The sequence below is a fragment of the Sesamum indicum genome, linkage group LG6 (assembly GCF_000512975.1).
Source record: "Sesamum indicum cultivar Zhongzhi No. 13 linkage group LG6, S_indicum_v1.0, whole genome shotgun sequence".
NCBI classification, from domain to species: domain Eukaryota; kingdom Viridiplantae; phylum Streptophyta; class Magnoliopsida; order Lamiales; family Pedaliaceae; genus Sesamum; species Sesamum indicum.
In genome coordinates, this window is record NC_026150.1 from 17,072,105 (window position 1) to 17,082,342 (window position 10,238).

Below are 10,238 nucleotides of genomic sequence, written 5' to 3' on the forward strand. Positions count from 1 at the left end.
TATCCTAAAATAAAATTATATATATGTAATTATATAAATGAAAAAAATTGCAAGCCGCAAAATATCAGGGCTAGCTGCACCTATTTTTCCTTTCTTCAATTTTTGTGGGCTCTCTCAAGTATGTATTTATGCCGTCAACGAAGGCTTGCTCGATTGATAAAATTGATATCTCATAATTAAGAAGATTTTATATGTTCGATTCATGAAAACGAACATACATTTATTATAGTAGTTTGTTATTATTATTATTATTATTATTATTATTATTTTTTGATCTTATTTGAATATATTTATTGGCATGAACTATTGATATATTGAATCAACATTTGAATTTGAAAATATGTATTGGATCAATATTTTGAGATATATGTCTACTTCTGTGGTAATTTATTATTATTTTTTATCTCGTTTGAATGCATTTATTAATTTGAACTATTGATATATTGAATCAATATTTAAATATGAAAGTACGTATTGAATGATAAATTAAATCAATTTTTGAATTAATTAAAAGTAAGTAACTGATGTAATAAATAGTATATTATAAAAAAAAATATCAAACTCGATTAGTAGGAATGAATCACTTCCCACCAAATAATTGGCTATGTAGACGATTTTTTCTATTGATTTGAAGTTGTATTTGTAAATAATTGACAAGTATTTCTATAGGGGAATTATGGTATTAGGACTACCCGTTGGCCTGTCTAATCCATTGGAACTAAAATCATTCAAATTTTTGTCCTAAAAAGAAAAATTATTTGTGGGAAAATTAATATGAAAATAAAAAAGAAAAAAAGTGAAAAGACAAGAGATGTTGATGGCTAAAAAACAAAGGTGAGATGATGTTTCCGTACAGAAGGCAGCCCCCCCGTGAGGCGACGTGGCATTATCATCATCACCACTTCAACCCCTCGCCCTTCACCTTCACTCATGCCGACATGGCCGCCAGCTGTTACTTTTCTTAATTACTGCATCTCCATCTTCATCCAATATTCTACTTCTCTTTTTTTTATTACTTTATTATAAATTATATATTCGTCAAAACTTAATTATATCTATTAGTTATTTCTCACAATTATTAATATGTCTTGAAAAATTAATTAATTTAGTATTATATTTGACAACAGCAATTTTTATTTCAATTACAAAAGAGAAACTTTAATTTTTTTTTCTCTAACCATATGATCTTTTTATATGCTCGTGGCGATTGTGTGTATGAGACAATTACTTGTATTAATTAAAGTAATGAGGGTCGTCGGCTCTGATTATTCTCGTGTTGTTTAGGGGGACGAGAGGGGTCGTCTCAGTTGACAATTTTGCACCCCAGAAGATCGATCGATCGATGTCCAAATCACCATTTTTGAAACCTTACTTTGCTTGTCGGATTTGATCCACACCAACCTCTAAAGGGACTATGAAAACATTTGTCCGTTCCATCTTCGAGCTATAATGCAATCATTGACATCAATTTCAAAATGCAAAATGAACCCTTTTCTAATTAATCCCTTGATCTTATTTAATTTTAGTCCGGAAAATTAATGTATAGTTATATATATATATAAGGATAATTTTGATAATGGTCCTTTTTAATTCATCAATCTTGATCATTAATTTTGTAACTTTTTTATTTGAGAGAAATTAAACGAGACGATTTATTTATTATTTCAATCGTTTTCAAGAGAATAATCTAATCCTACATTACTATTGTCCGCCATTGGATTATGCACAATTCTTTTATTTTATTATTTTTCATACTTATTTTAATTACCTCGATCATGACTTTTTCTTATAAGATAGTCGTTGAAAGCCTCATTCAGCAATAAAATATTTCGTTTTCAATTTTTAAATTATAAAAAATATTAAAAAAGTATTCTGAATTCTCCATCAATTTATGAAAGAATTACAAGTAACAAATAATAAATTTGAACTTACATTTGGTGGGACTTAAAACTTCAAATCTCATAATTTGTAGCCCAATAAGGCATTATTTAGATTAGATAGATTAGTATCGACATGCTCCAATGCATATCTGTACGTACTGACGTTTTCCAATCAGCAACCATACATACATCTATAGCCACCTTCCAAGTAGCTAGCTAGGTGTTATAATATTAATTAGGGTTGTACAATTATATATGCTATGTATTTATATATATTCTTCCAAAATGATGTCCCCATGCATTTAATTTGATTGGATTAATACAACAATTGAAAGCTTAATTTGTGTAATAATTCATATATTTTCTTTCTCCGTATCGAATTTTCTATTCAAAATACTGTTACACCTTTTAATTTATTTATAAGAGAATTTTATACACGCAACGTATATACATAACATAGAATAAAATATGCAACGTGAATTGCCATATATGGAAAATTAGGGTTTGTAATTTGCAGCACAGAAAGAAAAACCCTAAGTCCCAATCAAACTTATTGGAATCAACACTGTTCTAAGATAATATATATAATTAAAAGAGGTGCAGCAGCAAGTAGTTATTAATGTCATTAATTATTATTAGTGGCTCCTAAAGCGAATCTTAACTGAATCATAAGGGGACAGACCTATTGATTATTTCTTAATTCGATTGCACACGTCGGATTTTTGTTTTTTCCTCCTATAGCAGTATTAATGCAAATTAATTATAATTTTTGGAGAAAATTAACCACTCCCACTCACAAAATGCGACACCATCAAATGTACAAGTCAAGAATCATTAGCATTATTTTATTTTATTTATTTATTTTGTGTTTTTGTACTATATATATATGTATGATCATATTTCAGTTACCTCAAATGGAATTTTGTGAGTATTTAATTGTTGCAGGGGCCGGGAGCACTGTTGGACATTGGAAGACTTGTAATTCTATGCCTTTTGTGGACCCAAAGCATAAAGTACGATTATTCTTCTTCATTAATTATGACAATAATAATACATAATAGCCATTTTTATTAAAGTCCTGTTTGTGAACAGTTTTAATTATATGATCAGGACAACAAAAAAGTTGAGATTTGGGTTGTCGACGCTTTGAAATGTTCGGATCTTTTTTTATTTTTTTTTTGCTAGGATGATATATAGTTACTTATTTGACCGAAAAAAATGGGGTTATAGAAAATAGGGTTGAATACGTTTATACCCTCAAGATTAAGTTTAATTATGCAGACATTCTGTTTTTTGTAAAATCACAAGTATACATCTTGAATGGCAGCGATCGGTGTAATTTCTTTCAGTGGGGTTTGTTTAAGTTTTTCCCCTGAGAAGGTGTCGATGCATATTATAATTATAATATCTGGGGCGCACTTATTATTTTACTAAAAAAGAGAAAGAGAGTGTATGTATATTTAACCTAATCTCCCAGGAAATGTCGATGTATATAATTTATTTTATAATAATTATATTTGAGAGAGAAAATAATATTTTTGATACCCATTTTCGAAAGGAAAGAGCTGATTTTTTGCGATCAAATTATGTAACACCACTTGTGTATTTTAATGTGAATATCAACTTCCATTATTAGTAAACAGCGACTGCTCTGCTGCTTCTCGTTTCTTTCTTGATTCTGATGACTAGGGTTTTACCTACGTATAATTTTCAAGAAATACATACAATAATTTTGTGTACTGTACGTACATGCCAATGTCCATAAACGTCAAAATATACGTATACATGACGTATAATAAGACGGATTCTCTTTAATGTATAATCTAGTTGATGGTCAAGTGTGACAATGATCACAAAAAAGAAGGGTTGGTTTCAACTTTCAGCATCATATCTTGGTGATCAGATTTTTTTGTTGACGTGTAACCATGAGGGCCTCTTGATTTTCCAGAGCCATACCCACCTAATTGTTGAAAGTTCTGCTTGTACTTATCAGGTTTTGCTCGTATTTATCTTTTTGTTCTCAATATTTGTTTTTTATTAGTATTTCAATATTTAATTTTTGTTGAATTTGTTGCCAACTAGAGTTCAAAGTGAGTTTGGAAATTTAACAAATTAAATAGTCTTCATTTTTTTTTTCCGGTCGATAATTCTAATCAATCAACATACTGCTATTATAATATTGAATATATAATATATTAATATTTTTAAATCAACCAACAAATTTAAAATAATTAAAAGAATAACATATTTCTATTAATAGTAAAATAATTAAATACCTATATTAGTAGGGTTCAAAATCATACCTTTTTAATTATGAGACCTCAATAATCTTCATTTATTTATGTCAAATTTAATAGGCAAGATTGAATTCAACGTATAAGTTATAGGTTGCTATTAATAATTAATATTCACTATCGTTTTTTATTTTTAACCATAATAATTAAGCAATACTAAAATCATATTTCTTCTACTGCATTTTATTTATTAAAAAAAGTTATATATATACATAATATGCATATATTAAATAAATTTAAATAGAAAATCCAATTCTCTGATTTAGACAGGTTGCTTTTGAGGGGCTAAATTAATGACAAAAAAAAGTAATAATAAATGCAGACAAAAAAGAAGTAGTCGCGAAAAATCAAACAGAACCATATGCTTTTGGTTGTTCCTCTTTTTGTGTATGGTGACCAAAAGCAGACAATTGACTAAATTAACAAAATAATAAACTAATTAAAGTGGGTGAAGATTTGTTTGTGAAAAAGCCCTTATCTTCGGTGAATAACCCCTTCATCTCCACATTTCCTTCATTGCTATTTGAAACCACCACCACTTGCCTCCCCCACACCCCCAAACTCACCTCAATGCAGTCACGTCGCAGTCCAGGTCCCATGAATAAATTTGAGGTCGATGATTTGAATTTCATCATATATGTATATGTTTATCGAATTTTATGTGAATCTATTTATATTTGTATTTATTTCAGTTAATGTAGTAATGTAAATTTATTAATCGATTGATATATTATGTCCGATTAATTACGTAACTCCCAAAGATTACAAAATTCCTCATTTACAAAATATTGATGAAATGATGAAAATATAAATTTTTGTAACTTATGAGACTATTAATGAGAATTCGGTAACTAATAGGATGAAAGCGTACCAATCCTAAGATACAGGACAGAAAAATGCTATTTCTTAACATACCCATAAAATCGAGCTTATGGTCATATATATGTACCTGTAACATTATATGACCTGATTAATTTTAATCAATAAACAAAAACATCGTCAATAGATTGAGAAGTACTTCTTGGCTATATATAAGTTCATTAAATTGAGCAGAACCATTTCAATTAATATGTTTTTTTTCTTCTTCTTGTTTCATTAATTATTTAATTTTTTTTTTTCTATATTGTGTTTTCCCAGCAGAATTAATAACTCATAAAAGTAGAATAGTATCATATTATATTACAAATTTATTTAATTTTGAAATATCAAAATCGCAATAACTGGCACTAGGGTAGGCCATTGCACTCCAATTATTTTTCATATATGAATGAAAGAAATATTATTTGACAGTAGAGGCCTCAACTTGCCCTAATTAATGTCCACCATGTCAATAATATAAGTACTAGCACAACATCGACCCCATTATTTATTTATTTATTTTATTATTTTTAGTATATGAGTATTGACCGATTATTCTCGTCCCGTTGTTTGATAGTACAAAAAAAAAAAAAAGAAGAAAAACAATTCTCGCAACTCATATTATGATTTTGCATTTAAGGATGCTGTCCTGACTTATTTATTTTTCTTTATATATTATGTAAATTAATACATAGAATTTATTGGATATAACTTATCAGCTTTAGGGCTTACAATGTACCATCATATCAACCAACTACCATAAATATTATCAGAGCATGTCTTGATTTGAGTTGTCCAATTTTCATAAATACATGAAAACACAAACACACAACAAAACAAAAAAAAAATGAAAAAAAAAAAAAAAGATGTTATGGGCTGTTTTCGTCTACGTACTCTTCCTCCATCTGTGATTCTGATCTGCACCAATAATGTTATTCCCACATGTCATGAAAGGAAAAGACATGCTCCACTTTAATTACCCAAAAATAAAAGGTTTTAGTTTAATTATTTACCTAATTATTTTTTGTCAAGGGTATCTTATAATAGTGTTTGAGAAAAAGAAAAGTAAAGGGGGGCAAGAGCGATCATTTCATGGGGGGGGGGGGGGGGGGGGGGGGTAGAAACCGTGATTATATTGCTGTATCAATGTCTTAATAAATTGAGTAATTGAGTCATATGTGAATTTGATTAATGATGGGTGTCGAATCCATCAAAAATAATTTCTACGAACACTTTTGTAGATGTGTGAGTGGGGTCGAATCCACAGAGATTGATTTTAAATTAATTCCTTCAAAAACAAAAATAATTAGGAGGAGTTTTGATTGTAAAGAAGAATAAAACTAAAAAGCTAATAAAATTAGAAGAGATAAATATAAGAGGAGAATGTTCCAGTTAAAGATAGGATCACACTTAATTGCACGGTTGATCATAGATGCAAAGATAACAATTATTCATGATAGATAAATTGGTTATGGCAATTGGTACGACCTAACAACCTCACCTTTCCTTACCTTGTGGATAGTCAAGGAACGTCCGTTGACTAAATCCCTAATCAGTAAACAAACTTGGTCCTCAAGATTTACCGACAGCATTAAGAACTAGAAAGGCCCAATTCTAACCAATAAATTCCTACGAGGATTTATTTAAGTTAGATTGTGCATTCCCCACAACATAATCGAAAACTTCTACATAATCAATTATGTTGTGTTACCACTAGTTATCGAACTAAACAAACAATTACGGATTTGAAAGTTCAATTGGCTAGGCAAATATTCTTGACAATAAATCAGATTATTTGTAATAAAAGCACAGAGAACAACACAAATACCAATATGAATAAAAGTAGAAAGCATAAATTAGATCTCACAACCCGTTGGATTTAAGCGTTCACCAAGTCTTCAACCGGAATGAGAGATTTAGCTAGACATGCTCATGGAAGAATGCATGAAAAACAAAATAATATAAAAATGTAGAGAAATAGAAGAGTTCAAAAGTTGTCTCTTAAAGTGAATTACATCACCTATTTATAATAGCTAGATGCCTAGTTCTACTAGGATTAGAAGTAGATTCCTAGTTGAACTAAAAGACTTATAGAGATAAAATTATAATCCTAGTTAAACTCTTCCTTCATCAGAGGTAGTCCAAGTAGCGCCAAACTCTTGCCAAAAATTGAGTTTGAGTCTTGTTTGAATTTCCATTTTGTGCTTTTCTTCATTTTCCATTTCTTTTGTCCTAATGCTGCAAAATAATATTTAATTAGGAGCATTTGGTCACAAAATAGGCTAAAATAATATATAAAATAAGCACAAAATGCGATCCTATCAATTAATAAATCAACATAATTAAGCATGCATGATTAAATAATAAATTACAGGATAAATTACGACAGATTCTCCTAAGGTTAGGTCATAATTACAAATATTTTTTTTATTATTTGAAAAATTATAAATACCCTATTGAAATGAATGATTGTGTAATATATATCTTCTTGTGACAACTCATTGTAGGGGGTATTTGTTAGATAACTGTTAATTTTAAGAGTATTTATAATTTTTTAAATTACGAGGAGGTATTAAAATTATAGTAAACTTTGAGGGACTCTTCGTAATTTACTCCTAAATTATAATAAATTTACATGCAAGTGAAACATTAACCCATAAAATCCGAATTCATAATCTGGAATTAAATTATATTACTTTAACCTTAATCCTTCTAAATTTCAGTGATGGCACATCAATCAATCACCAAATACTGCCAAACACGGGGGATTTGTTCTAGTAATCCCTCATCACTTACCTCTAATTATTATATCACAAATCATATATATGGATTGGAATTCATTATTACACTTTCTCAGCAATAATGTAACTTTCTTACACAGGAAAAAATAAAATGAAAAGTTACTATTTTTTCAGCAATTATGATCAATCATTACTATACATAGAAATAATTCGTCGACAGTTTTCCGCTTATAATTATTTATTTTATGATAATCTTACAAAATAATCTCATTTAAAATACCAACATTCAACCGAATTTTCATTAATTAATATATATAAAAATTTCATATCTATGTAAGTCGTCATCACAAGTCGTCGCTAATCCATTGATTAATTAAACCACATATAATAGTGGAGGAATGATTAGTTGGACGATATGACTGAACGAAAATTTTCATGTTTGTATTTATGTATGCCGGGAAATAGAATCTGGAGTTGGTAATTGGATGCATGCACTTCAAATCAATCACTAATTAAGAGGGTTTAGTGATAAAAACCACGTGATTTTAAGAGGCTTAACAATTAATTATTAATTATTCATATTATCTTACTACTTAAGGGTGGGATATATATATATATGTATATACATATATATTTATTTTTGAAGTAGTAAATGCAAAATACAAGGAAATAATAATTCTAATTTTTTAATTATAATTGTTGGAAATGGGAATTTCATTACCCAAAAAAAAGAAAAATAAGGAAAATTCATAATGTATGAAACTTGATGGAGAAGCATATTTTGGTAGGTGGAATATTTTGGAGCTGTATTAGTTTAATGTTTATTTTCTGGCAGATTCTGAGGTGTTACAGTTACATATCATGAAATTATGGTCTGATTGGTTTTGGTTTTTGTTAAACTTTTGTTTTTGTTTTTCTAGAACAGAGATTAATGATGGCCTCTCTGGGCCATTTTGATTTGACAAATTGTACATCAGACAACCTCGATTTCTGTGTTTAATTTCACTCAACCCCTTCTTTTTCTTCAATTCTACATTTATTGCAAGTCGGTCAATAAGGGATGGATTAAGCCTTCTAATTTTCATATTATTTTTTCACTAGCATGCCATTTATTATATCATTTTAATATATTCGTAGGTTGATTTAGTATATTAATAATTCAAACTGTTAAAGATCATTGTTGTATCACTTAAAAAATATATAATATTTAACCACAATTAATTGTTATGGTTAATGGTAAATAATTATTGATCACGACCACACAATGGTGTTTAACCGCGATTTTTGCGAAGGTGGCTATAACGTTTGCCATGGCTGAAAGCCATGACAAGCGTTTTGATCATGACTATTAGTCGTGGCAAATAATTTTCTAATGGTGGAAAAACTAGTTTTTTGTATATCAAAGTTAATATTAGTCATTTATCATGGTTTTTAGCCATAGACATTAATATTATAGTCAATAATAATATTTTTTTAGCGTATATGGATACGAGTAATTTATACATGCATTCCATAACGACATACTGATTGGATAATTGAAGTTCCTCAAAACCAATAGTTTGTTACTTATAAAACGTTAAAAATTGACCAGATCGAACGACACAAAAACCACAAGTAGTGGTGGGTTCAACATTGCAAATAATGTCAAGAATCAGACATACCCAGATGAAGAAACCTTGGAATGCACTACAGAGTTCCAAGGTTGTTGTATGTATGTAGTAGCATTTGGGCACTGTCCTTATGTACATTGGAATCAGTCAGTCTATGACAAAAGTATTTTTGGCAACCCAAAAGCGTTTTTTGTACAATATCTATGAACAAAGGTGATGTGATAGCATTGACCCACACATTGTATGGATCAAGAGGTCGATCGATGATAACTTGACATAATTGTGCATGCAATTAATTAGGTTGTAATAGTGCCTACACAATTACTCTTGTCTGATTTTGTGCAAACTGTAGTATTATTGCAAAAATCAAACAGTGGGAGTTGATTTGAACCACGGAAAGAATAAAAAAAGACAAAAGATGGAAAGAATCAAGACAGAAAACGAACCCCTTCTCTAATCTTGGGAAATGAATTCCAGTTGTCCGATGTTGTCTATTGGGTTAGTTGTTGTAAAATCAAGGGGTAAAGTGATTTTTCAAGCAATGAAAAATACTTGTAATTATACCAAATTGCAGAAAAGCATGTCGTAATCTACCAAAAAAAAAATAAAAATACAAACATAAAAAAGCTAATTCCTTCAAGGATACAATGAATTGGCGTGACAGAAATCACAACCAAACACTTAATAAAAACTATGAAAAGCTTCTGCAGAGTACATATATCACAGATCACATAATTTAAAAATTCAGAAATAAATAAACAAACAAATAAAAAGGGATGAAGTGCATTGAAGTAGATGGTTACGTGAAATTGACTTCTGTTAAATTGATTTATTTGGGGGGGGGGGGGGGAAAAA